The 27764-nt window shown below is 50.6% G+C and overlaps 1 long non-coding RNA gene across 5 annotated transcripts; it reads right to left on the minus strand.

The window, feature by feature from the left end:
* Window positions 1-611: 611 nt before the first annotated feature.
* LOC143656346 (uncharacterized) lies at window positions 612-6866 on the minus strand. 5 transcript variants are annotated; one of them, XR_013162464.1, is made up of 3 exons: window positions 5742-6866; window positions 1626-5632; window positions 612-1405 (listed from the first exon to the last, which is right to left on the minus strand). It is a non-coding gene; the product is annotated as an uncharacterized LOC143656346 (long non-coding RNA). The 5 variants fall into 5 exon arrangements; XR_013162463.1 differs by having other exon boundaries at window positions 1626-4811; window positions 5415-6866; XR_013162466.1 differs by having other exon boundaries at window positions 1626-3297; window positions 3412-6866.
* Window positions 6867-27764: the final 20898 nt, after the last annotated feature.

Consider the following 27764-nt stretch of genomic DNA (forward strand, 5'->3'; position numbering starts at 1 on the left):
CAAGGGCATGTGAAGTTCCAGGCCAAGTCAGGGGTCAAGGTCTCAGGTTGTCCTTCTGTGCCCAGGGTCAGGACCAGTGGCAGCCCTCACCCCTGCCCACCTCACTGTCTGGCCAGCAGCCCTGCCTGCCAGCCGGCCCAGGGCACAGCAGGACAGGATGACGCCACGTCTCCGTTAGGAGGTCCCATTTCCCCTCAGAAAAGGGGCCACATGTTAATTCCTCCAAGGCCAAGGCTGAGTCATCCAGCAAATGAGATTAAATGCCCTTGAAATGGAATTAAAATGACGTCAAACAGCAGAATATCATTTTCTTAACAGAGCTAGGCAAGATGCTTCTTTCTTTAACTCCTTCGTAGCTGGGTCTCAAGCCCCAGGAGTGAATTCCTCCAGAGTGAAAGACAACCCCAGCCCCTCTGCACCCCTGCCGCAGCTCCCAGCCCCTCTGCACCCCTGCCGCAGCCCCCAGCCCCTCTGCACCCCTGCCGCAGCCCCCAGCCCCTCTGCACCCCTGCCGCAGCCCCCAGCCCCTCTGCACCCCTGCCGCAGCCCCCAGCTCCCTCTGAGCTCCTGCCCCAGCTCCTTCTCTGCTCCTGCCCCAGCCCCCTCAATGATTCCCTGGGATAAGAGAGAAAAGGATGCCTACAGACACCCCAGTCTCCGGAGTCCTATGACATCTAAGCTTGGCCCAAAGACTGTCTGGCCGCAGGGAGGCGACAGCCTTCCCTGCAGCCAGAGATCCTGCAGGCCTGGGCTGCACCTGAGACTCCCTGGGACTTCACCTGATCTTAGAAGTCCAGACACAATGCCCGGACCAGGGAAGAAGGAATCCAGGCAAGGCTTATGCAGGGCAAAGAGCTGTTTGTTCCTTCCCTCCTTTTTTACACATGCATTCACTACCTCCTGGGGACCAGCAGGCCCCCTGCTCCTTCTCCCCATCTGCAGCCTGCATGCCCAAAGGCTCTTAGCATCCTAGGAGGGGAGGGTCCCAGGGAAGCCACAGACAACCATTTCTCTCGGAGGTTACCCCCACAGACGGCTTTAATTCCCCAATTTCCCTGGGGCCTGGGGCAAGCCCCTGCTTGGCCCACCCGGGGGCCCATATGGCCCGCCCCCACCATTTCCGGAGATAAAAGTCGTGACAACATTGTGGTAAACAGTAAACGCTGCTCAGGCCACTGTCTCCTTGGAGACAGGGAAGCCACTGGAAACACAGTCTCTCCAGGAGGCCCATGGTTATTAAAATCGCCCAAATGACGGGCAAACAACCCTAGAAACCTGCCCTAGTCTTGATCCTTCTCATTTCCGCTGAAGCGCTCACCCTTCAATCGGAAGGAAAGCTTGTCTGATCAGCCATTCCTCAGGCCATGTCTGAGCACAGCCTCACATGGTGGCCTGGGCTCGGTGGCTGCAAACAGTGAGATTTACTAGAAAGAGCCGGGAGCCATCCCTGGAGTGTGGGGGTGCAGGGGCAGGTGTGTCAGGGAGTCTGCAGGGGAAGGGGGGCTGGGTGCATGCAGAGGGGTCATCTTGGATGGGGGCATGAAGGGGACTGGGGGCATGTCTTGGGAGCTGGAAAGGACCCCCCCTCCAGGGTCGACCAGAGGCTCAGTCTGCCCAAGGCTTACCTCATTGTCCATCATTCCTTCCTTCCTCCTCTCTGCCTCAGCACAGGCTTGGTGAAGCCCTGGGGCTCCAGAGGTGAGCAGTGATCATGGAGACCTGGGAAGGACCCCCAGTATCCCTTTCTCACGGACCTGCCCAGGGGTCCAGCTCATCCCCCTCCTGAAGAAAAGTGATGCCCATGGAGGCATTGGCTCAGAACTGGCACATGACCACTTCCGGCTGAAAGCAGCCACATTGCCAGGCCCAGTGGTCAGGGGACATGGACAAGGACAGCTTTCCCATCCGCCACCTTCAGGGCAGGGTGGAAGGTGGTGACAGGGCTCCCGTGCCCCATTGTCCATGTCCTTCGCTTGCCTTCCACTGGGCCAGATGCACTGTCTGAATCCTCACCAATCTCAAATTCTGCCACCTCCAGGAAGGAGTCCCAAAGGAAAAGCCATACTCTCCCTGCTCTGGGAGATGCGACTGCTCATCCCGCAGGCCCTGGGCTTGCCCTCCGCCCTGCCCCACCCCTCAGCCCCCAGTGCCTTATTCCCAAGCCTCCGGGAAGAGCAGCTGGCCATCCCCCCAGCCCTGCCCACTGCCCTGAGGCAGGCCCCCTGCGGCAGGAAGAGGGTCCAGGCCTCCCCAGTCCCACAACCCCCTCTTTTCCTGCCCTCCAGGACAGCTGCAGGGTCCTAAGTGGGGTTCCCTCTCTTCTTCCCTCCAACCTCAGGGCTGAGCCTGGTCAGGCCATGGGTTGCTGGACAATGCCAGGCCAGAAGCCCCTCCGGGCCTGCAGATGCGCCCTTCTCCTGCTGCCTACTGCTGCCCTCCCGCTTCCTGCAGTGCCAGGCCACAGGCCGTGCCAAGACAGTGCCGTGCCAGGCACTGGAGAGGCGTCCAGTGAAGGCACAAGCTCAGGTGATCACAGGTGCTGGCACCGCTGACCCCAGCCCGCAGACTCTTGGGAGTCGAGGCAAGAAATACTTCAAGTGTCTGTCCATAAGGACATCAGCAAACAGAACATTCTGAAACTGGAAGCCAAATATTTATTAAATGTTTTAGAATCCATCAAAACGGCAGATGCTGGGTATAGAACAAAACCCAGCTTTGAGGAAGAGAGAGCGAATCAAACAGAAAAGCAGAGAGGAGGGCAGAGGCTGCCCCCCGAGCCGAGCCCAGAGAAGGGGCCCATTCAATGGGGGCTTGTGGACACTGACAGCAGGCAACCTGGTGTGGTGGTTCGGAAGTTTCACAGGCCCCAGAAAATCATGTTCTTACAGCTACTCCAGCCTGTGGCTATGGACCCACTGGAGGTAGGACTTTTCAGTGAGTATGACCCTTTTTTTTGCAATTTTATTGATATATATTTGTATACTGTAAAGTCATCCACAGAATACATCAATGGCTCACAGTATTATGATATAGTTGTGAGGTCAGCACCATAATCAATTTTAGAACATTTTCATTATTTCAAAAGAAGGAACATGTAAAATACCCCAAACCCCTTATCCCCCAATCCCTTATTGTCTTTGTTTTCTTACTTACCCGCCCATACACTGGATAAAACGAGTGTCAGTCCCAACACTTTGGTGAGTAGACTTGAGATGTGAGCCATCTCATTCAGGGTGGTTCATAATCTTCTAACTGGAGATCTTTAATGAGGATGAGAGGATGCCACAGAAGCCAGAGCTGGAAGCCAGGAAACGTGGAGAGAAAGGAGGGGCCGCGGACACTGCCACACGCCTGGCGTGGGCAGAAGGGCCCAGGTCCCTGGGCAACCGGTCCCCGGGGAAAAGGGATCACCTGGGTGCTTTGATTTGGACATTTTCTGGCCTGAGAACTGTAAGCTCGTAAGTTAAGAGATCCCTGCTGTAGAAGCCAGACCGTTTCTTGTGCACCGCATCCCATCAGCTTTTGCAAACCAAAACACCCTGTGACACACACCCGTGCTGGGTGCTGCCCTTTGCACAGCCACACATGGGGATTAAGGCAGGCTAACAGGGACCCCTGTCCCCCACGACGTGGGGAATCAAGGCCAGCCTTGGCGGGGCCCTGAGCAGGGCCAGGGCGTCTGCGCCCCCTGTACACCCCCAGGAAGGGAGGGACTACAGGGATGCTGGAAAAGGAAGGCCTGGCAAAGAGGCTTCTCCTGGAATTCCTCAATACTACAGAAATGGGGTATACCCTGGCTCATCCAGCTCTCTCTGAAAGGGGCAAGGTAGGTCTCCCCACAGAGGAGGCCCCGGAGGCTCTGGGAGGTGTGACTGCAGGAGGCGGCCCTGGGTACCCCGCAACACCTCACCAGCTACCCTGGCTTGGGGGGTACCCACAGCTGCTCGGGACCCCCAGGCCTCAGCGCCCTCATCCAGCCAGGGCAGATGGTGCCCTCTGCCCAGAAAGGGTGAGACAGGGCCACTGAGACCAGACGAACAGGCAGCTTCCAGGAATGCCTTGACCCAGCCCCAGCCTGGAGATATCTTCAGAAGCAAGCTCAGACCCAGCGCAACTCTCCTGCTGCAGTGGAGAGCCTTCCTTGAAGAAGATGAGGCCAGGAAAGCACTTCACTGCAAGACACCCAGCAGGGCTCCAGGCCAGGACCCAGATTTCTTCCGAGACCCCGCCTGGCATGTGCCCTAACCTGAGCTGAGCTTCATCTCTCACCCCACCTCTTGCTGCTGTTGCAACCTCTTCCCCCCTCCCCCCCTACTTTCTTCCCCTCCTCCCTTCTCCTCTCTCTCCTCCCCCACATCCTTTTCACACCTCCCAGATCTCAGATCTCAATGCGCATTCCCTGGTCTGCCCCCATGCCCTTCCTTCTATACATCAGCAACTTCTACCTCCAAAACCCTAGCAAACGTCCCACAGAGGAGCAGCAGGAGGAGCCCTCCTGGGTGTGGGGAGACTGCGGAGGCTGTGACTACACAACACCCAGAGGGCCCAGCAGGGCACCTGTGCCGGTGGACACCCAGCACTAGCCACTCACCCTGGAATTTTTACCGAGTTGTGCAGGGGCCATCAGTCCCACCTCAGTGTGGCACTTCAGACACAAAGAAAGGGAGGAAGGATTTCAGCTCCGGAGGGAACCCCTGGGGAGCTGTCACCACTGGGGCTGACAGAGGCCCAGGGGGTGCTGGCACTGGGAGCCCACCTCCTCCATCCTCCCGTGTGCAGCCCAGTGAGGCCGAGCACATCAGGTGAAGGCTCTGCGAAAACAGCAATTGTCAGTAATTTAAAATAACAGCGATGAGAAAGGCACAGAGACGGGTAAAGGGCCATTCAAGAAAGAAGGAAGAAGGAACGTTTACCAGGCAGTAGCGGGGGAAGGGGGCTGAGCGCCCAGGGCCTGCCCATCCCCCAGGTGGAGCTGCTCTCATGGGGTTCATTCCAAAGGGATGGGGCGCCACACACCCCCCGGAGAGAGCCAGGGTAGCCCCAGCAGCGACCAACCCGGGCAACACGAGTGCGACCCCAGGCCGAGCTGCTCTCGAGTGGACTCCCTTGACAATGAAAAGGGGCCAGACGGGCAGGAACCCTGCAGCATGAAGGTACATCCCTCCCCAGAGGAGTTAGGACAAAGCCTGGCTTCTGCAAGGTCTGGGGTCCCCGTCACCTGCAGGGCCCTTGCTGCCATGCGGGCCCTTACTTTCCCTCTAACCTCTGGACATCTGAGGGCAGGGTGGTCGAGCCGATGTGATGGGAAGGGGCAAGTGGCCATCCCCAGGAGCAACGAGGAGGCCCCTTAGGCCTCCTCCAGCTGGAGTAGTAGGTCTGCCTCAGGTGGGAGAGCAGTGTTCTAGGGTCCCCACCTTCCGTGCCTGTTGGCCTAATCCCAGCTGAGCAGAGGTCACAGCAGAGGCAGGAGGTCCCTTCCCAGGGCCCAGGGTAGCCCTTCTCCTCTGCAGGATGGGGCAGTTCTGATGACCACAGCAGGTCCCCAGAGTGTGTGCGTTCGTTGTCAGTGGGTCAGAATCTCCCTGCTGTCACCCTGTCTGAGCACAATGCAAGCTAACCTAGAGGGAGTTGCCTGCAAGAAGGCACCAGTGCAAGGGAGGCAAAGTTCATGTGGCAAATTACCGCTCCTCAGGGCCCATCTAGGCCCACCTCCCAGATGCCCTTGCCAGTCCCCCACTGACCTTCCAGAACCCCATTTCCACTGCCTGCCCCGAGGCCTCCCAGGCATCACCCGAGCATCACACTCGACCTGGCAGAACACAAACTCTTGCTCTCCTCCCCAAACCTCCTCCCCCAGCTCCGCTGCTAAAAGCACCGCTTCGGCAGACTGTTGGGGCAGAGCCGAGGTGATCCTGTTCCCATAGTGTGACCGTGGGAAGAAAAACGTGCAGCTGCATAGAAAAATGAGAACAAAAGTCAGCCTGGCAATTTACAAACGAAGAACAAATGACCAACACCCTGGAAAATGTCCCACTGCCTGTTACCAGATGAGTTCAACAATGAGAGGCCACTTGTCACCAAGCTGGCAGCTAAGATTAAAAGGACAGAGACTCAAATGCTGTCAGTGTGGGGGCTGGGCATGCGGTGAGCGCCTCAGAGGAGAGCAGACGGGCCCACCTCCTCTGTGCCGCATTTCGGCGGGTGAACCTGTCCGGCCTGACAGTGCTCCCTGTGAGTAGTAGTTTGGGACAAAGTCCTCAGAAGCAGCCGCTGGAGACTTCAGCAGGTGGTTCTTGAGCACAGCTGGTGCCCAACACGCCGGGACCGGCAGGCAGAGTGTCCTGCCCTTGGGAGCTTGCTTTCCAGACAGGGAGAGAGATGCTAAGCAAAGAAGCAAAGCGAAACACAATTCCAGGTGGCATAAGTGCCAGCAGGAAGGAAAATGGGGTGGACACAGGTGGAGCAGGCTGAGGGATGTGTTCAGAGGGGCCGAGAGGTCAGAGTTCCCAGTCGATAATTGAGCAGAGACCAAGTGAGGCTAGATGAGGCGTGGGAGTGCTGGGGCTGGGCGCCTGGGGAGCACAGGGAGGCGCAGGTGGCGCGCCCTGGGGCCAGGGAGGGACAGGGACCTGTGGGAAGCGGTGACATTGAGGCATGCCACCATCGGACCCGAGACAAGCAAGAGCACTGCTACTGCCCACACTTGCTGGCAATATCCAGCTTGTAGCAGTAAGTGTGATAAGTGTGTGCGGGGGCACAGGAGAGGCCGCAGGGCCTGCGACAACCAGGGCTGGGCGCCGCCGGGACGCAATAATGAGGGGGAGGGGGAAAGGGTGGGGAGGTAAGAGGCTGAGGCAGAGACCCCAGGGCGCTCACAGTCATTCACTTCGTTTTTGGTGTGGGTGGCTGGTGATTGGTCTCTGCGGAGCACGTGACACAGCCCCGGCCAATAAGATGTAAAGGGATGTCTCCCAGGGGGCTCCTGGGAAATAATTTCTGCGGGTCAAAGGGCATGCTGCCGGGGCTCCTCGGCCGCCATGTTGGGGGGTCTCCGGACGCGGTCACCGTGGAGGGCACCCGGTCCAACGCCCCGGCCAGGCTGGCCTCCTCTCTCAGCCTTCCTCCGTCCCCACGTCTCCCCTGCAGCCTGCCGAGAGGGCCCTTCCTCCTCCTCCCCCGCTGGGCAGCGCTCCTGGCTCTCTACGACGCAGCTCCCCAAGCGCCCCGGGACCCCCCTGCTGCCCCGCTCTGCAAGGCGGGGACAGGCTCTCGGCCACCTTGGGGCCTCTCTGCGGACCCAGGCAGCGCGGACTTGCCCGCAGGGAAGGACGGTGTCTAAGAGAGGGTTTGCGGGGCACACCTCCTCATCCAGGTCAGAGCCCCAACAAGCCGGAGCCCCCGCCACCCGTCCCTTCAGTCCAGCGCCACTTCGGGGCTCCAGCCTGTGCTTGGCCCCGCGGTTGGAGGACGTTCCCTTGCTATTGGCCTGGGGGGTGTTCGGGGGAAGAGCTGGGAACCAACAAGCAGCTGGGCCCAGCTTACAGCCAGGGTCTGCTGGGCAAGCCGCCTCCAACCCAGTTTAGTTCTTCTTAGTTTTTCTTGTCCCCACCTCTCTTAGTTTGTTCCAGTTTAGTTTTTGATCTGTAATTATAAAGTGATATGTGGATAAATCTGTATCATAAAAAACCCAAATATACAGACACAGAAGTCTCCTGTTATCTGTTCGTCAGTCCCAGCAGCCTCTGCCTATTCTGTTTAGTTTGTATCATTCTGGAATATACTCCTCTGCACACGTGTGTGTGTTTATGGATGTGTGGCTTTGTTTTGTGTGCATTTTTCCATAGATGGCACTGGATGCCTGGATCATTCTGGTGTTTCTCTCTTTTTTCCAGGTACCCTGTCGCCGGCCCGGTGACGGAGACTGTTCACTGCTCATGGTACCTAGACTGACTTCCTCTCCTGAACTCATGGCTGGGCCCTCACTGCAGTTGCACCTGGGTATCTCCAGCTCCCACCCCCTCCCTCCCCATCCTTGACAGAGTTGAGACCCACAGGGTGGCAGAACCCTGGACCCCAAATCATCGCTTGAAAGACAGCTTCCTCCATCCAGGAAACACCCTGAAACAAGACTGATCTTCTAAGATACCAAGTACCATAGCATGGCCTTGCTTGTCATAGCAGCTAGCAGTGCATTTGCTGTCAGCCTCACGTTTCCACAGCTGTCTGCAAATTTCCCACGTTCCTTTGGTCTGCTGAGTGGTGCTCTGTAGAGTGGGTGTGCCACAGTTTCTTCTGCGTTCCTCTCCTGATGAATGTGCAGATGGGTTTCCCATTGGGGGGGGGCAGCCTGGCTCTCACAGAGCCAGCACGTTACTGTTGTCTTCCCCTGAGAACCGCCCTTCTGTTGTCTCTCTGGCCATCAAGCCCAGTGATTTCATCTCCCTTGCAGCCCTTTCTGGTAGAACAAGCCGGGATCAGGCCTCTTGTCCAGTGACCACTGTCATAATGAAGAATTGTTTTCCATATGTGGCTCCTTGTACAGTCTCCCTCTTCTGTTCCTGCTTGCCCATTGTATTTTGGGCAGTGTGGCCAAACAAGGACTAGACAATCAGCGTTTTCAAACCAGGAGACAGAAAGGCTCAACATGCCTGCTGACTGTGGTCCCCCACTCACTTGGCACAGCATTGTCGCCAGGCCTCATTTGTACTGCGCTGACACCCAGTCGCTGTGTGCAGGACCAGTCTCCCCTTATAGGGTGCAGCGGCCCCCGTCTTCTACACATAAGCCCCATGGCTGCGCTGTTGCTCACAGCTCTCCTTTGGCCTCTGAAGCAGCATGCCTGGGCCCTCCAGCCTCCCAGTGCCACCAGCCCTGCCCATTGCACACACTGGGCCTGTGGGGGGTTGTCATGCATAATGTTAGTGTGGGTGAGCTCTAGTGAAAGCTGAGCCAGGCCTGAAACGTGGCAAAGGTTTCCAGTCTTTCTCCAGCCCCACTTCAGGGGGGTCTCCCTGCAGTTTCAGCACCTGGCACAGGGCCACATCAGGAGCCCCTTGTTCCTCTCAGCCCTAAGGGGGAGACTCACCCCATGGCCCTGGGTGGTCTGCCAGGCCTGCTGGTGAGCACTGAGCTAGTCTCATTCCCAGACCCTGCAGACAACCCCACACACACACAACTGACAAAGTTCTTGCCTTTTCTATGAATCTGGTCTTGATCCCCAGTGAGACTACTGCTCCCTCAAAGGGCCACTAGGGTTTGCTGGGGGTGCAGCTACCAGCAGCCAGGGGCACGTGGCAGCTGTGCCTGAGTCACCCCTTACATTGGGAGCACAGCGACTACCTTCCTCCCAGCCCCCAGCCAGGAGAGATGGCATATACCTCCACATGGCCCTGCAGGTGGGGGCGGGGCCACACACCTGCCTTTATGCACCCAGGGAAGCGAAGCAGAACAAATGAGACTGGAATCTGTTATTCCTGTATAGCAGTACGTTGCAGATCACTCTTTAAAATTAGCTTCCAACTCAACACCTCTGGCAAATCTAAGTAATTCAGCAGCCCCCCACCACTCCCCACTTCCCAGCCAGTGTGCTGAGCTGCAGCCTCCCGTCTGCCTGGGTCCTGGGAGGCTGAGCTGCAGACCCTGTAAGGGATGGGTACCGAGTGACTGGCCTCCCGTGTCCATATGCAAGGGGGTCCATATGTCATAATGGTGTCCTGCCTGGCTGAGGCAGGTGTGCCATGTCCCTTGAAAGCCTATCTCCACCTTTCTGACCCAGGAGGAGTACTGCTGGGACTGCCCATGTCACCTGCTCTCTGCAGAGAGCAGCAACACAGGCCTGGCCACCCCCAAGAGCCTCTGCTGTCTGCCCCAGGACCCAGCAGCCTGGCACCACCGCCGTGTTCCAGGAGATTGGGATGCTGTCATCTTCCTCACTTGCCTAGATGACCAGGGACAGAATGCCTGCTCCCCACTGCCCAAGTCCAGGCCCCTGAGAAGCACTGGCCTTCCTGGAGCCCGGCGGCTGAGCCCCAGGTTGGGTCTTGGGGAGGGCACCATTTCACCCTTTCCCCCAGGCAGCCCCAACAGATGCTCAGCCCTTGCCTCTGAGAAGAGGGATTGGGGACAGGGAGCCCATAAACCCAGCCAGCTCCTGCTCCTGCGTTTAACGACACCCTGTCAAGGACTTCTGCCCACATTCAATTACCAGCAAAGGTTTTACATTAAGACCCCACGCCAGCTGGCTGCGCGCCCCCACCCACCCCCAGGGCTTCCCTGCTCTTGCTCTCCTGCAAATGCCAAAGGGCTGCTGGGGAGGGGGCGGAGAAGGCCAAGGTCACCTCCAGTGCGTTTTCCTGGGAATGAGAAGGAGAGATCAGAAGCCATCTGCCAAGGCGTTAGAACAGACGAGATGGAGGAGGAATGTTCTCTGGAGCTCTGCTCATGCCCCTGTGTTCCCAAGCCAGCACCCTCATGACGAGGCCCCCTGCTCTGCTGGTGGGAGATGCCCCTGCTCCCCTAGGTGTCGGCTGAGGAGCCTCCATGCGGAGGGAAGCCCTGGTGCCCGCCCACCGTGCCACCCAGTGTCCACCCTGACCTCATGACCCTGATAGCTGGAGGGGACTGTCCCAGAGTGGGCACATGGTTCAAGCCAGGCCACTCAGGGCCTCTCTGGGGTTTCTCTCCGGAACCAAAGGAAGAGGCTGTTTCCTCCCTGCTGGAAAGCCTGTGGCTTGTGAGGGAGATCTGGGGTGTTACTCGGCAAAGCCGATGAAAGGGTGTGGCTGCAGCCCCGGATGGACAGACCAAGATGGGACGAGGCCTCGGGTGACTGGACATCTGGCTGCACCTGTCCCCAAAGCCCCATGGTACCCATTCTGCCCTCTTACCCATATCCAGGAAGTCTCCTGGGTGCAGCCAGAGTCCTCTTCATGGAATACTCCCCCTTGCAGGATAGGGTAGGGGGAGAAGACAGGTGAGACTCTGTGGCTTCAGGTCAGCCCAAGCTCTGCCCTCCCTTGTGCGCATTGGCAGGGTCTCAGCGCCTGCTGCTCATTTCCTCATCTGCAGCGTGGGGACGAGGCCGTGTGGGCTTCAGGGTCCTCTCTGAAAGTGAAACCAGGTGTGAGGGGGCCCAGCTGGGCCCTGGCTCAGCACAGACGTCAGGATGACAATGGTGAGAAAGACGGTGACCAGCCAAGGTGCAGCCACTCCAGGCGGGGCTGGAACCCAGCGTGGCTGCCTGCTGAGAGGACAGCAGCACATCCAGTCCTCCGGGGGAGCTAGGAGCCCTGCAGCCACCTGTGTGGGCCCGCTGGATGAGACGAGTGGGCATCGGGGTCCCAGCTGGCCCAAGCTGCCCTGCTCTTACATGTGACCAGCTCTGGCATCCCTGCCCCAGGAGCAGAGAGACAGGAAAAAGCCCCCACCCAACTTTGGGGCTCAGCCACAGGGGCTCTGTAAGGGGCGGGGGGCACCCTCCTTCCAATTCCTGCTCTTTTGTTTCCTTGACTCCCTCCTACGCAAAACCTGCCATCATCAGTGGGCTGGAAAGGCTGGCCTGGGACAAGATGCTGCAGCCACGCAACACCCTGGGGGTTGCAGGGCAGTGGGTGGCTGTGGTTCCAGGGCCCCAATGCCTTGCCACCAGGTTGCAGAACCTCCTGGGCGGTGCCTGTGGGCTCGAGACAGAGCCCCCATGAGAAGAAAGTTCTTGAAGCCAGTGGCCTTCGAGACGTGGTAGCACAGAGCGTGGTGGGGCTGAGGCTGAGTCGTCAGGTAAAACCAGGGTCTCGGCTCAGATGAGGGCCACGGCCGAGTTCCGTGGGCAGCTGGTGCCAGTAGAGTGGACCTGGAGCAGAGGCTGGTTCTTTGGGTCCATCTGGTGGGAGTGGGGTGACTGTTTCCAAGGGAGAGTTTGGGGTGGGGGTGGGGGCGGGAGAGGAGCTGTGAGGTCTTCTCTGGAAGGGACCACAACTCGAGGCCCCGGGGCCAGCACGCCTCTGAGTTTCCCATGGGCGTGACACACACCAGGGAAAGCCAGCCCCCCACCCCTCATGGCTTGGTCCCTTGGATGCCAGACCCCCCTCCCACCCAGTCCCAGGAAGTGACTGTCCTGAGGCCATGCACAGTGCTGCCAAGACCTGTGCGCTTCCGGTGCCCTCTTCCTCCTTGTGTTGGGGTCTCTCCCGCCCCAGGTGCACCTTCACCTCCTGGGGTCCCAGGTGGGCTGACCCGCTGACGCCAGCCCACTGCCTGAGCCCTTCAAGAGGGCCTGCAGAGCCTTTGGCTGGGAGAGGGTGCCAGGACCACCCACCACACCATGCCTTGAGATGGAGCCAGCAATGGAGGTATAAGACTTGGGGGGCCAGTGCCTTCCTGGAACAGCCTGTGGGCACAGGCCATTTCTAGCTCCTGCCCCATGAGGCTTCCTGACCCCGTTCTTGCCCCACCACCCAGCCCGAGGCCTCAGCACCTGGTGGGACCTGACCCAGCCTTGCATTCTGATGGGGAAGGGCCCCAGTCTGTCTGGGCGGCCCCCCAACACCTAATCCCTCAGACGGCCCTGGCCCATCCCCTGTGGCCTCACCACCACTTCAGTTCTCCATTTTCCCTGTAGCCCTTTGGGCCAGGCAGGCAGGGACTGAGTGTGCTCAGGGAACTGCGTGTGCTCACACCCAGGCACCCAGAGACACGCAGGCATATGCACACATGCAGGCACACACAGGCATGTGCACACATGCAGGTACTCAGAGACACAGGTACAATGTACACAGAGGCATGCACACAGATGTGCACACAGGTGCGTGCACACACGCAGGCACGCAGAGACACGCAGGCATGTGCACACAGGTATGTGCACATGCAGGTGCACGCACACAGGCACGTTCACACGCAGCCATATACACACGCAGGCATGTGCACGAACAGACCTCTGCCGCCAGCACCCCTGCCTGGTGGCGGAGTCTCCCACAGTAGCGCAGGCTGCAGTCCTTTTGGTTCAGTTACATCAGATTCCTGCCTTCTCCTGCTCAAAATGCTGCAGGGCTCCTGCTGTCCCCCGTGTGCCCTGCCTGCGGCCCCTGGCACACCCCTCCAGCCCACTCACCTGCCCCTGCGCTGCCCTCCCCCCTGGCCCTCCCCAGCTGAGAGCACTCACCACGGCCTGCAGGAGCATGACCCAGCGGGAGGCTTTCTCGCCCCCTTCGTGGCCCTGGCCCCTGCCGGGCCCCTGCTGGAGAGCTCGGAAGTATTATGGGATGACAGAGCTCGTGCCTCCCGGCAGACCACGCGCTACCCTTGCCAAATACCTGCTGTCCCTAATTATATCCCCACCCCGGGGTGGGGGTGAGTGAGCACTGCCATTGCTCCCGTTTTACAGAGGGAGAAGGGAGGCTCAGAAAGGTTAGGCGGCCTGCTCAGGTCACACAGCTGTGACCTCGGCCAGGGCTAGCCGCACCCAGACTCCTCTGACGCTGCCGTCTACACCCCTGTTCCACGCAGGTGTGGAAATCCTCCCCACTTCACAGCCAAGGCGGAGACTCAGAGCCTGCGATTTCGTCTCCAACCCCGGCTCAGTGCAACCCTGCCTGACCCCTGGGCCTGGAGGGAGGGATGCGATGGATTTGACTTTTTTCCCAAAGGCAGCCTGCCATGTGCACCCTTCCCCCCAAGTGACTTTTAAGAAATGTCACCTAATTAGCAGATTGCTGGCTCCAGCACCGCCAACCCTCTCCCGAGGCGTCTGGCCACTGCCAGGCGCGCCGGGTGCCAGCCAGAAAAGCTGGCGCTTCTCCCTGCTGGCGCGGCCACAGGCCCCTCCGCCTCAGCACCCCGCGGCCGGCTTCTGTTTTCCACACATGGGGTGTCCTGCCGGCCACGGACCTCCGGGTTTGGGGACTGCAGCCCCCTCGACCCGCCCAGCCTACCCACGTGGCCACCATCCCCTCCCCAGGCAGCATCTCCACTGCCGAGGCAGAAAGCACCCATTTCTGATCTCTCTCTCCCCAACAAGCCAGGCCTCCTCATTCTTTTATTGGAGAACAGATTTTTCTCCCAAATAATTAGGCAATTGAAATCATACAGTCTTTCCCAGAGAACTTTATTTAACCCTGATTTAAATGTAATTTACACATCGCAGCTTCCTCAAGCAGTTCTGGAAGCCAAAACACGGATCAAATATTTTTTAAATGTCAAATGCTGCCTAACTGTGGATTGCACTGAATTTATTTGTACAGATAAGCATTTGATCTTCTCCTTCTTTCTCCTCCCAAAGTTATTTTTCCTTAATCCATGTGACATCCCGATTTCTCTGGTAGCTGGAGGGTTGAAGTAATACATGAGAGGCTCTCAGGTTTATAAAGTATTTTAAAAGCTGTTTATTCAGATTGGAGCTGGAAACCTCTATCAGAAGACTTTAGAGGAGTCCATTAAAGCAAAGAGAACATTGGGGCCATGGAGTGCCCCCCAGTGTCCCTGGGGGCCCACAGTACCCCACTGTCCATGCTGAGCCTCAGTTCCCCAGAACTGACCTGGGCAGGTAGCCACTTACCAAGGGTCTCTTCTGGCGCCTGGCTCTCCCCCTTTGTTTACCATATGTCAAATGGTGGGGTGTGGGGGGGTCAGCATCGGTGCCAGCTGCAGCCTCGGGGCACATGGTGCTTGGAGGCCGGAGTGCAGAATCAGTCCAGGTAGAAGCAGACAGGGTGGAGAAGGACCTCTGTACTCGTACTTGTCAACCTGGAGGTCCATCACAGCTGGGAGAGGTGGTCTGTATTGGTCAGCTGGTGCTGCAGTGACAAGCATCCCCAGAATCGCAGTGACGTACAACTCCAAAGTTCATTTTCTGCGCATTACACATACGCAATATGGCAGCTGTGTCTCTGATTTGTGGGGGGGTTTTATTCTGGGACCTTGGATAATGATGCCAGCATGTTCTCATGGTCAAGGGCAAAAGAAAATGAAAGAACCCCCAATGCTATTACAGCATCAGCCTGGATATGGCATACCCTATGTGTTAGTTTGCTAATGCTGCCAGAATGCAATATACCAGAAATGAGTTGGTTTTTTAAGAGGGAATTTGTTAAGTTACAAGTTTAGAGTTCTAACGCCATAAAACCAAGACATCCAGAGGATGATACCTTGACTCAAGAAAGGCTGATGTCTGTCGCGTTGGAAGGCGTGTAGCTGGTGTCTACTGGCCTTAGTTCCCAATTCTGTTGTTTCCAGCTTCTGATGCCAGTGGTTTCCCCTCTAAGCATTTGTGGGCCCTCACATAGCTCCTCCGGGACACAACTCTGGGTTCTGAATTGTTTCACATCTCACGGGGAGGCGCATGGCGACGTCCACTGGGCTCCGCAGCGCCAAACGTCGATGTTTAGGTGTCTGCTCTCTATGTTGGCACTCTAAGCATCTGTGCCTCCTGGGGCTTCTGCATTTCCACACTTCTGTGTTCGCATCTGCAGGTGAGGTTTCTCCAAAATGTTACCCTTTTGGATGAACCCCAGTAAACTAATCCAGACCCACCTTGAATGGGTGGAGTCACACGGCCATCTAATCAAAAGGTCACACCACGGCTGGGCATGTCACAGCTCATTGGAAACAATCCAATCCACGTTTCCCCCTAAACAATAGGTCTGCCCCAACAGATTGGATCAGGAAAAAGACATGGCTTTTCTGGGGTACATAATAGCTTCAAACCGGCACACCCCACTTCTGCTTATGTTTATTTTGTCAAGGCTAGTCATAGGCGCAAGGCTGATGGGACTGTAGTGGGAATGTACAAGTCTCCTAGAAGAGCAGGAGTCAACCACGGGCAGCGATCATCCACCCGCCTGCCCTCTTAAGCACAACTGGTGCCTTCCTCTCCTTCATACGCAGACATGGGAACCAGCCCCGACGTCACACTCCAGTGGATTCTTGCAATAGCTCACGTCGGATCGGAGCATGCGTCTTCCCACCCAGAACCTTGTGAGCTGGAAGGAAGAGTTGTCCCCACTCCTAGCACGAGGCCACCATGCACAGGACAGCCTCAGTCGCAGCACCCCCAGCAACCCCAACACTCCCAGACCCCCACACTGGGCGTGGGGCATGCTGTCCACCCCAGGGTGCCCAGGACCGAGGGCTTTCCTGGATGCTCTCTTTTCCCGCACCCTTCTTGACCACATCTGAAAAAAGCATTAGCTATATGTTCTTGGGGCGCCTGCTCCACTTGCTTCTTGCCCACAGAATGCTGGAGGGCTGAACAATCAGCCACTCTGGCAGTGCTTCTCCTCCAAATGCAGCTGACTGTCCATCAGTTGGGTTCCAGGCAGCTTCCCAAGCCGCTGGCTGAAGGCAGAGCTCGTTTGGAGATCGTCCCCGCTCTCTGGACCTACTGACAAGCACCTTGAGCTAGCCCAGCTTCCTTGGGACAGCAGTGCCTTCAATCCCTTTCCCAGGGGCATTTCATCTGAGCTGTCACCTTACTCGATTCAGAGATTGTAACAAAGATGTGGCACTCATGCCCTTGGATTGCTCTCTGCCTCCAGAGAGCATTTCTCGATTTTATCTTCTATTGGTTGGATATAAAAGAGCAGTTCCTTCTTTCACTGCTAACTGCAAAGCAGACTCCTCCTATCTGAGCCCCTCTTTTTCCATAGTATCTCACCTGTCATGGTGGGTAGTAACCAGGAGATGCCAAGAACATTTTGTTCCCTAACCTCTTTGCCTAAATCTATAACCTCCTCTTTTCCCTGCTTTCCACGGCAACACATGTGGCAGTTTTGCCATAGGTTTCCCTGCTGCACAAGTACTGCTTCCAGCCTCTGTTCCCCATGTCACACTGCTTCAGCCTGCCAGGGCCGCGAGGACAACTCTGCACTCTGCTTGGCTTAACAACAAGGGTTAGTGGCTCACAGTTTTGGAAAGTCCCAAACCAGGTCTCAACAGGCCAGGCGTTCTCCCAGAGTCTGCAGCGCTCTGGGTGCTGGCTTGCCACCATCCTTAGGGTCCCTGCCTCTCCTTGGAGCTCTGTCTCCTCCTTCTCCACCAGTGGCTTTCTCTGGCTTCTGGCTTCTGCTGGCTGCCTTCTTGTCTCTGTACCTTCTACATCTGAATTTCTTCTCTTTGCAAGGCTGCCAGTAGCACAGCCCACCCCGATACAATTTGGCCTCGTCTCAACAGGATCTTCTGAGATCCTGTCCACAGATAGGCACAAGCTTATCGAGCATCTTTGAAGGTCCTCTTTACAAACAGGCTCACACCCAGGAACACGGATCCAGGCATGGCCATGTCTTCTGTGAGATACGTGCCTCTATCCCCGGCACTCTTTTCCCTGCCCAACCCCAAAGCCCTCACCACAGAACTTCAGTTTTGTGTATAGAAACATCTGAATTCTGGTGCCGATTTCTTTATAAGCCCATCTGTGCTAATTCCTGCTGGGGTAATGTGCAGTCCCAAAATCTCAGTGGTTTACAGCAACAGAAGTTTCTTTCTTACCCATGCTGTAAGTTGGCTGTATGCAGTTGTGGCATCTTCTGTGCATCTGGATGCAGGCTGGAGTAGAAGTGCCTGCAGGGCCCTGCTGTTTTCATTGTGGAAAAAAAGCATGGGTCTTAAGGCTCCTGGTTATTCCGATGGCCAAGGAAGTCCCATAAGCAGGCCACAAGGCGTTGAGGTAGGCAAGGGCGGCTCCCCATGAGACCGAGGAGGTGAGATGGAAAATGGGGAAGGACAAATGAGTTCCAGTGGCACAGCCGTGTGTTGGTCTGCTGTTCTGCAGTTTTGAAAATAGTCATTGGCCCACAGCCAGGAAAAGAGTCGCCGGCAACTGGGACTCAGCAAGGGCTCAGTGACCTTATTCAACTTCGTAGTAATCCTGTCTGCAGTCTCGGCCCCAGCCGGAGCCTGAAATACTCTTCTCAGAATCCCCGCGTGAGCCTTCCCAGAATGCGAATGTCACAAGGAAAAAACCGCATCTCCTTCTTTCCTCTGTTCATTAATTTAATTCGCATTTGTTGAGAGCAATTCCAGGTTTTTCACTGGTCACTTTACATGTCCTACTTATTTAGTACTCCTGATGCTCCTTCTCTTTCCATTGTTTGCTCAGATAACAAACATCCATTAACTGCCTACTGTGTGCCAAGCACTGAGTCAAATACTGGATTTACATTGGTGAACAAGAACCATGTGACAACTTCCAGTTCTGGCCATGACAGAGTGATTGGAACTGAATGATCACTCCTAACATAAGTAATTAGAAAACGGGACAAAATATCTGCGTTGACTCTCATCAGACATTGCATACCAGGTGGCGCAGAACTGAGATCCCTGCACAAAGAAAATAAATAAGGGGAGCTGTATGCTGTACCAGCTTCTGTCTGGGGTCACTTTCCCGAGTGCGGTGTAGGAAGGGAGAACCCATCAGCACCTTGCAGACTCACTAAGCTGAGAGCAGGGATCAGAATTCAAGGAGAGAGGGGCATCTGGGTCTTCCAGGAAAGAGAGAGCAACCCAGGGAAAGAGCCCAGAAATCTACACTGAGCTCCCCTCGAGTCTGTGGCTGAATTCAAGACTTCACACGGGTGGCATAAGACTCCATGAGGCTGAAGAAAGGGTAATTACTGGGCAAAGGTAAGTTGCAAAACTGAACAACTACCGGAGCTCACGCAGGGCTAGGGAATGTGAGCTGGTTTGATAGGATTATGTTTCCTAGAAAAGCCAAATTTTAATCCTAATCCATCTCGTGGAGGCAGCCATTTCTTTTAATCCCCATTCAGCACTTTAGGTTGGAAACTTGATTAGAGTATCTCCTCAGAGATGTGGCCCGACTAATTGTGGGTATTAACCTATGATTAGTAGGGGATGTGACCCCACCCACTCCAGGTGGGTTTTTATTAGTTTATTGGAATCCTTTAAAAGAGGAAGCATTTTGGAGAGAGCAACAAGAGAATGACGAGAGAACCATAAGCACCAAGAGAGCCCACCTAACCAGAGACTTTTGGAGATGAAGAAAGAAAATGTCCTTGGGGGAGCTTCATGAAATAAGAAGCTTGGAGAAAAAGCTGGCAGAAATTGCCATGTTCGCCATGTGCCTTTCCAATTGAGAGAGAAACCCTGAACTTCATTGGTCTTTCTTGCGTGAAGGTAAACTCTTCTTGGTGCCTTAATTTGGACATTTCGATAGCCTTGCTTTAATTTGGACATTTTCACAGTCTCAGAATTGTAAACTAGCAACTTATTAAATTCCTCTTTTTAAAAGCCGTTCCATTTCTGGTATGTTGCATTCCAGCAGTTGGCAAACTAGAACAGGGATGTTTGAGTTCTGACCAGCAGGGTGAAGAGGTCTCATGGGACATTCATGGAGAGACCCCAGAAAGGCCTCACTTGAGGAGTAGGGGGGTGAACTAGCCCTAGAGTAAAGGCCCCCCTAAACCAGCCCTGGCTAAGTTTAGAAACAAGCCTCAGGAGTAAATTAACTGCTCCAGGGAGCAAAACTCAACATTCTTTAAAGGAAGACAACAAAATCCATACAGTCACAGTGTGTCGCATCCAGTCAAAAATTACTAGATGAGCAGGGAAGCAAGAAAATATGATAATGCATAACCAAGAGAAAGATAGTCAACAGAAGAAATTCAGCAATGACAGAGAGAGTTGAATTAACCTTATTTCAATTTCAATTTGCAAGGATTTAAAATAAAACATGTACATGATAAAGAGAGAAATGAAAATGTAAAAGTAAACTGAATAGAACGTCTCCACCCACTACAGTGGAGGTACCATGTGTGCAGTACTTTAGAAAATAGTTTTGCAGTTTCCTATAAAGTTAAGCAGTTAGGTAACTGCTTAGGTAGTTACCTACCTACAGTTAGGTAACACTGACTGTATTACCTAACAATTCTACTCCTACATATTTGTCCAACAGCAATGAAAACAGATGTCCACAGAAAGAATTGTATAGAAATTCATAAATGCTAAAAACTAGAAACAATCCAAATGTCCATCAGTAAAAGAACATAAAAACAAAATATGGAATATTTCTGCAATGGACACTACTCAACAATAAAAAGGAAGAAACTACTGATACATGCAACTTCATGGATAGATGACTCTCCAAAATATTAAGCTGAGGACAAGAAGCCAGATTCAGAACAATACCTACCGTATGATTTATATGAAATGCTAGAACAAGACAAGGTAAAATAAGTAACTAAAAGTAGATCAGTGGTTGCTTCTAGGGGGTGGGGGTTGACTGCAAAGGGGTACAGAGGACGCTTGAATGAAGATGCCTTGAGTGGGGGTGTGGTTTCACGCATGTCTACATTTGCCAAGGCTCACTGGGCTGTTCACTAACAAGAATGCATGGAGACTTCTGGTTTCAGCTCTGACATGTAAGGCACTGGGAAAAGGTCACTCTCATTCTTACAATAAGAAAAAAAAGTGTTTAACTGAAAATCAGTGACTTTTCTTGGACCATCAGGGAGTTGTGGTCTCAAGGCACACTGCCACCTGGAGCAGCAGGTGGATATAGAGTTACCACTGAGATCTGCACATCTGCAGTGGAAGCTGCTAGAATCATAAGCTGGCAGAGGTACCCTGGGGCAATTGGGGCAAATTGTTGAAGGCTGGTGTGGATGACCATGCATGAGGGAAACTCAGGGGGGCTGCAGTCTTAGGGTGTACACACCGTCATGGGGCTTACCTCCAGGAACGGCTCAAAGCTGTCACAGTGAAAAGCCAAGGAAGAGCCCCCATAACAAAAGCCTGCTCAGGGGAAAGACCTAAGGGGAGGGCATTCCTCCCCTACCTGCTTCCGGCCACAACTCAGTTGTGAAGGCCCCATCGCAGGGACAAAAAAGCCTGAGGCTTCACCACAAGGTGGTAGGACGTTCCCTCTCCCCAACACCTCCCACCACCCAGCGGGGCCCCAGGATGACAGCAGTGGATTGCTGCGGAGAGTGGCAGGGCGCAGGCTCTATTTAAGGAGAAGTTCCCAGGGCAACCCAAAGACAAAGGGGAGAGAAAAACTAGGAGATGAAAGGAAAATGAAAACTGGTACATACAGCTGCTGAAAAGAAGACAAATGAACGTAAGACTTCACACTGAAGTTCCCTTGGCCTCAGTTACTCTTACTCAAGGCATTATGCCTGTAATTCAACAACAACAAATCACCAGGAATGCCTAAAGGCAAGGAAAAATATAAGCTGAACACAGCAGGCATTAGAACCAGACTCAGACAGGATGCGTATTTTGGAATTATCAACCAGAAAATGTAAAATAGGTATGATTAACATGGGAAGGGCTCAATGGAAAAAGCAGACAACATGCCAAGAACAGGCAGACAATGTAAATAAAGAGATGGAAATGCTACAAAAGAATCAAAATAAAATGCTAGAAATCAAAATACTGTTGCACCAGTTGACTAGGCCCTGTCAAAAAAAAGAATTGATGAGCTTAAAGATAGGTCAATAGAAACTTTCCAAAATAAAATGCAAAGAACCCTGCACTTGTCCCCAAAAGAACAGAAAAAGAAATGCAAAGAGAAAAAGCATAATGAAAACAAACAGAAAAAAAAAAACAGATTTCAAGAATTTGAGGATAATTTCAAAAAGTGGAATACAAGAAGGAAGAGAGAACAGATCAGAAATAATATTTAAAGTAATTATGGCTGAGGATTTTCCATATTAATAACAAACACCAAACCACAGATCCAAGAATCTCAGGAGACAGAAAGCAGGATAAATAGCAAAAAATCTACACCCGGGCATATCACATTCAAACTGTAGAAAACCAAAGACAGAGAAGAAATCTGGAAAGAAGCCAAAGGAAAAAAATCTAACTTATAGAAGAACAAGGATAAAAATTAAAACTGCTCCTTTTCAGAAGCCATGCAAACAAGAAGAGAGTAGAGTAAAATATTAAGAACAATTAAAGAAAAGAACCAACACTCTAGAATTCTATGTCCAAGAAAAGTATCCTGTAAAAGTGAAGAGAAATGAACATGAGTTTCCTCTCTTTAGAAAAACTTGTGAAAATGTGGTGTAAAGGTAGTTTTCATTTTCCTGTTATGTTAAATATTGTAAAGAGCTATTACTAATGCCTTTTTTTAAACTTTAAAAATTGCCCCAAATATTGACATTAAGTGCATCAAACAAACAAAAAACCGTCCTTGGTATTAAGTTTTTTTTTCTTGCTGCATCTGTAATTTAATTTTCTTTTTAAATGTAAAATTTTGCCTTTGGTACAACTAAATTAAAACTGAGCGCTCGTATGTTGTATATACACAAAAGAATACGCTTTGTTGGAGAAAAAATTTCCTCTCTTGGAATTTTAGGTGCTAATGCGGTTTGTAGCCATCCTTCTTCAGTTCTTAGAGATTTTTTTGTTTTTTGAAAACAGGATGCAACTTGAAATTCCCTTTCCAACAAGGTGTGTGCAAAACCTTAATGCAGGGTGTCACAAAATGAAAGTTTGTATTTAATGAGGAGGTGCTTTATTGTACCTGTTGGTGTTTTTTGGAAAAATTATGCTTAGATTTATTCTGAAGCTGTTCATTTTTAAAAAATAAAATGTCAAAGGTTTCACATGAAACATAAAGTGAAGGAGAAAAAGACTTTCTCAGACAAAAACAGAGAATTTGTCACCAGCAGACCCCTGCCCTACAAGAAATAATACAAATTCTTCAAGAAGGAAAATGGTATTGGTCAGAAACTTGGATCTACATAAAGAAGGGAAGAGCTTCAGTGAAGGAGTAAATAAGGCAAAATAAAATCTCTTATTTTCTTATTTTTAAGCAGTCTAAAAAATAACGGTGTGTTTAATGACAGAAACAGTGTATTGGGTGATTGTAGCGTTGCATAATGAAATGAATGATGAGAGCGTCAGAAGGGCAGGGCGGAAGAATCAGGAATATTCTGTTATGAGGAACCTGGCCACACATCAAGTGTTATAGTATTATTTGAAGTTGAACTTAGATGATTTATAAATATATAATGCAAACTCTAGGGCAAGCTCTAAAATTTTTTTAAAAGGCATGTAATTAATATGCTAAGAAAGGAGAAAAGTGGGATGATTTACAATGCTCAATTAAAACCAGAGGAAGCAGAAAAAGAGTGAAAGACAAAAAAAAAAAAGAAAGAAACAACAGCCCTGAAAAGAAAACAATTAGCAATACGAAAAGTATTAATCCGACTACATCAATAATCACGTTACGATTCCCAGTGCCTGCCCATGCAAAAATACATAAATAAACAAATAATCACTTTGAATGTTAAATATACCAATTAGAAAGCAGAATTGGCAGAAAGGCTAAAGAACAAAAAGACCCAACTATATGCCCTCTACAAGAAATCCATTTTAACTATAAACACTCAGATAGTTGAAAAGTAAAGGGATAGAGAGAGAGATACCGTGCTAGCACTATTCAAAATAGCACTGGAGTAGCTGTTTTCAGTTCAGACAAAGGAGCTTCAAAACAAGGAAAATTATCATGGATAAAGAGAGGCATTAGATAATGATAAAGGGATCAATTCTCCAAGAAGACAAAAATAACCCTTAGCAGGCGTGCATATACAAGTGGAGAGACAAATGCGTGAGGCAAACAAGGAAAGAATTGTGAGGAGAAGCGGACAGATCACCATTGTATTTGGAGACTCCTAACTCTACAGAGCACAACTCTATCAGTAGTTGATAGATGAAGCAGGCAGAAAATCAATACTTATGGGCACCGAGGAGCATTATCAATCAACGTGATCAAATTAACGCTTTTAGAGCTCTCGGTCCAACCACAGCGAATACATATTTTTCTCCAGCTCAAATGAAACATTCCCCAAGATAGACCACATCTGGGGCCACAAAAAACACCCTCCACATTTAAAAGAATAGAAGTCATACAAAGTATGTTCTCAGACTACAGTAGTATTAAACTAGAAATCAATAACAAAAATAGCTGGGAAATCCCCCCAAATATTTGGAGATTAAACAGCACACTTCTAAATAACACATGGGTCAAAGAAGAATTCTCGAGAGAACTCTAAAAATATTTTGAACCAAATGAAAATGAAAATACAACTTATCAAAATTTGTGGAATATGGTGAAAACAGTGCTTGGAGGGAAATTTATGGTGTTAAGTGTACATATTAGAAAAGAAGACATAAAATCAATCATCGAAGCTTCTACCTTAGGAAACTAGAGAAAAAAGAGCAAGTTGAGCCCAAAGCAGCAGGAGAAAAGCAGTAATAAAAACTATAGCAGAAATCAGTGAAATTGAAAACAGTAAAATAATAGTTCAGACAAAGCAGACTGCAAAGCAAGGAAAATTATCAACAGAACCAAAAGTGTGGTCTTTGAAAATATCATTAAAATTGATAAATCTGGGCGGGCCACGGTGGCTCAGCGGGCAAAGTGCTTGCCTGCTATGCCGGAGGACCTCGGTTCGATTCCCGGCCCCAGCCCATGTAACAAAAAACGGAAAAACAAAAATACAATAAAACAAGAAAATGTTTAAAGATGTTTCCCTTTCTTCCTTCCTTCCTTCCTTCTCTCTGTCTTTCCTTTAAAAAAAAAAATTGATAAATCTCAGAAATGCAAACCTAGAAAAAAAGAAAGAAGGTACAAATTGCCAGTATTGAAAGTGAAAGAAAGGTCATCACAACTGGTTCTATGGCCATGAAAAGGATACTAACGGAACTATGAACAACTTCATGTCTGAGAATGGAACTATTTGGCATGAAATGGAACAATTGAGAGATACAAATACCAAGATTCACTTACGGAGAAACTGATTATCTTAATAGGCCTGTATCTATTTTTAAAAATGAATCAAGGGGTGCAGGAGTAGTTCAGTGGTAGAATTCTCTCCTGCCATGCAGGAGACTGGGGTTCAATTTCCAGTCCATATACTTCCCAAAAAGCAAACAAACAAGCAAAACAAACAAAAATTCAACAAATGGCACTGCAATAACAGGATATTCACATGGAAAAACAAGGAAATGTGACATCTTCATATAGCATACAAAAAAAAAAAAAGAATCAATACTAACTTCCCAAATAAACCAGGCCAACAATGTATAAAAAGTTAAATGCCATGACCAAATAGTGTTTATTAGAGGTGTGCAAGGCTGGTTCAACGTTTGAAAATCAATCAGTGTAGTCCACATAACAACAGGCTAGAGGAATAATAGTGTTCTTTATCACATCAGTTGATGCAGAAAAAAACATTTGACAAAATCTAATACCCATTCATGATTTTTAAAAACTCTTAGAAAGCTAGAAATAGAGGGGAACTTCCTCAAGTTGATAGAAAAAAATTAAACTGCTATACTGTTAAAAATCTACAGCTATCACCACACTTAATGGTGAGAAATTGGATGTTATTCCCCTAAGATTGGGAATAATAAAAGGATGTCCCTTCTCACCACTCCTGTTCGACATCACCTGGAAGTACTAGACAATGTAATAAGATAAGAAAAAGAAATAAAGGATGTACAGATGGCGAGGAATAAATAGACAACATGTTCACAGACAACATGATTGTCTATATAAAATACCCAAAAATATCAATAAAAACTCCTATAATAAACAAAAACAGCAAGGTTACAAGTGGCTTCATTAATACTCAAACACCAAATACCTTCATGATCACTGGCAATTAACAATTGGAATTTGAAATTCTAAAAAAGAATATCATTTGCAATAGAACCCAAAAATGAAATATTTAGGTATAAATCTAACAAAATAACTTCAGAGTCTTTTGCAGAAAACTAAAATACTCTAATGAAAGGAATCATGATCTAAAGAAATGGAGAGATATTCCACACTCATGAATGGAAAGACTGAATATTGCTACAATGTCAGTTCTTCCCAACTTCATCTATAGCATCAATGCAATCCCAATCAAAATTCCAGAAAGGTATTTTGTAGATACCCACAAACTGATTTCAAAGTTTATTTGGAAAGGCAAAAGATCTAGACTAGCCAGCACAACACTGAAACACACATACCATGAAGATGGCACTGATAGGCCATGGCACGAGTTGGCAATACTGAAAACGTAAAGTTGGAGAACTCATGCAGGTCAGTTTCAAGTCCTTCCATAAAACTAGTGGGGAAGACAGTATGGTATTGGCAAAAGAAGAGACATGCAGATCAACCAGAACAGAATAGAGAGTCCCATAATAGATCACACAAATATGGCAAATGGATCTTGAGCAAAAGCCATTCAATGGAGAACGGATGGTCTTTCCAACAAATGGTGCTGGAATAATTGGATGGCCACATGCAAAAAAAAAAAAAGATCTTGGCGCAGACCTTACACTTTTCACACACAAAAAAATTCAAAATGGGTCATAGACTTCAATTAAAAATGCAAAACTATAGAACCTCTAGAAGAAAGCATAGGAGCTCTGCTCCCTTGGGCTTGATGATGAATTTTTTAAGTCCAACACCAAAAGCACAATCTGTGAAAGAAAAATTGATATGTTGTGCTTTATTAAAATTAAAAACTTCTGCTCTGTGAAAGACATAATTGAGAGAGTGAAATGACAGGTCACTTGGACTGGGAGAAAATATTTACGGAACATATATCTGATTAAGAATTTGCATCCAAATATATAAGCGACTCTTAAAACTCAACAATAAGAAAACAAACAACCCAATTTAAAAACAGGCAAAAGATCTGAACAGATACCTCCCCAAACAGATGGCAGATAAGCATATGAAAAGAAGCTCAACATGATTTGTGATTGGGAAAATTCAATGTAAAACAATAGTAAGAGACCACCATACGCCTATTAGAAAGGCTAAATTAAAAAGGCGGTGCCGACCGCTGTGACTACAGGCGCTCTCATGGGCTGCAGGTGGGAAACCTAAACTGAGCAGCTACTGTGGTGGCCGGGGCTGGCCAGGTTCTTACAGAGCCAAACATAGTCCTAGCATATGATCCGGCAGTCGTCGTCGGTATTTACTCAACTGATTGGAAAACTTATGCCCACACAACAAAACTCGTATGTGAATGTTTATAGCAACTTTATTCATAATTGCCCGAAACTGGAAGCAACCAAGATGTCTTTCAAAAAGTGAACAGATAAACAAACTGCTGTACGTCCACATAATGGAATAATTACTCGGTGATAAACAGAAATGCACCAGCCAGACACAAAAACACGCAGCTCAACCTTAAATGAATACTGCTAAGTGAAAGAAAGCCAGATCTAAAAAGCTACCTATTGGATGGCTTCAATTATAGGAAATTTTGGAAAAGGCAAAATTATAGATAGAAGGAAAAAAAAATGTATTTGCCAGGGACCCCAGGGAAGGGGAAAAGGTGAAACAGGTGAAGCACAGAGGATAATTTAAGGCTGTGGAACTTTTCTGTATGATTCTGTGATGGTTGGACATGACATTATGCATTTGTCAAACCATAGCACTCTCCAGCATGAAGAGTGGACTTTAATGTGTATACATTTTTTAAGTCATTTCGGAGGAGGATGCAGGAGCTTCCAGATTGCATGGCAGACTGTGCCTAAAGAACCTAACTGCATTTAAAATGTAAAAAAACTCACATTGAAAAAAAAAAAACATATGTCGCAACCCTAATGACAGGGGTGGGGATGGAAAAGTGCTGACCTCAGTAACCTGGAAAGAGCGGAGTCTGCAGGACGAAGGCAAAGGGGGCTTCACAGGGCGCTGTGCCCTGGTAAATATAGTTGCCCCTCCCGTGGCACAGGTGGGCCGTCCTGATACGTCTAGATGCCAGGGGAACTTAACAGTGCCAGGAGTGGATGGTGGG

This window comes from Tamandua tetradactyla, chromosome 14, assembly GCF_023851605.1.
Source record: "Tamandua tetradactyla isolate mTamTet1 chromosome 14, mTamTet1.pri, whole genome shotgun sequence".
Classification (NCBI taxonomy): Eukaryota; Metazoa; Chordata; class Mammalia; order Pilosa; family Myrmecophagidae; genus Tamandua; species Tamandua tetradactyla.